A 1,112-nucleotide genomic window follows, 5' to 3' on the forward strand; every position below is an offset into this window, starting at 1 on the left:
GCCAGGTATGTTCTAGCAAGAATAGATTTGGGAACTCTTTCAGGCAAACACTGCAGACACACAGTGACTTACAAACTGCAAGAACCTCCCATCAGGCAGACCTCACTCCCTTCAGGTTTTGGCTTACCTACGTTAACCCCACAGCCCATGTAGCCCACATAGGCCGTTCCTTGCAGCCTGGGTCAGGCCCCGGCTGCTGGCTGTAAATGTCTCCACAAATGCACATTCTGCACATCTGGGCGCTTCTTCCTGAAGGGAATCGTGGAAACTTAATCTGCAGGATTTGGGTCAGAAGGCAAAAAAAAAAAAAAAAAAAAAAAAAAAAAAAAAAAAAAAAGTTAATTTATGTGAAAGGAAAAGCTTGTGAGGCTCAAAACAACCACACAGCCCGGCAACTGGTGTGCTGTTCTCATGACAAGATAAGCTGGTCAGTACTGAGGTGAGCACATCAGCAGGTGATACTTGAAGTGAGGTGTCAGCAGAGCGAGGTTTGCAGTTGGCTGACAGCACCTCTCCACTCTGGGTGTAGAAATTCTGGAACCTGAGGGCTATCACGCCTCAAGGCCTCTTCCCTCCTCCAAAAACGAGACTTCGTTATTTGGATATATAAATATATTTAATATTTCTGCACCTCTCGGTGACGTTTCACAGCTGCTCTCCGCAGGGGAACTGTCGTGTAGGCATCCACACCGCCGGTGCAGCCCAGTGAGGAGCTGGGGCTCCGGCGGGTAGCACTCAGAAGGACCCCCCCGGCCGCCGGCCCCGCCTCGCAGCCCTCCCGTTCCTGCCTGGGCCCGCTGCGGCCCACTACGGCGACTTCCCGGCTGCAAACCGCGCGCCTCTCTCCGCTCCAGCCCCCGTGCCGGCGGGAGCGGGGCTCCCCCCTCGCAGCAAGCCCCACCCGCTCCGCTCGCCAGGCTCGGCCCCGTTCCCCCACCCCCCCGGGCGCGCTCCGCTTCTCGCCGCCGCCAGCGCCTACTCCAGGAGGAAGCGGGGCGGCGGCGCGGCCGAGCGGGACCCGCCTTTCGCCCTCCCCGCCCCGTCCCCCCCCCCGGGCCCCGCCGCCCACAGCGGGCGCGGCGCGGCGCAGCGCGGCCCCGCCATGAGCCGGA

Source organism: Excalfactoria chinensis, chromosome 3 (assembly GCF_039878825.1).
Source record: "Excalfactoria chinensis isolate bCotChi1 chromosome 3, bCotChi1.hap2, whole genome shotgun sequence".
Lineage (NCBI taxonomy): Eukaryota > Metazoa > Chordata > Aves > Galliformes > Phasianidae > Excalfactoria > Excalfactoria chinensis.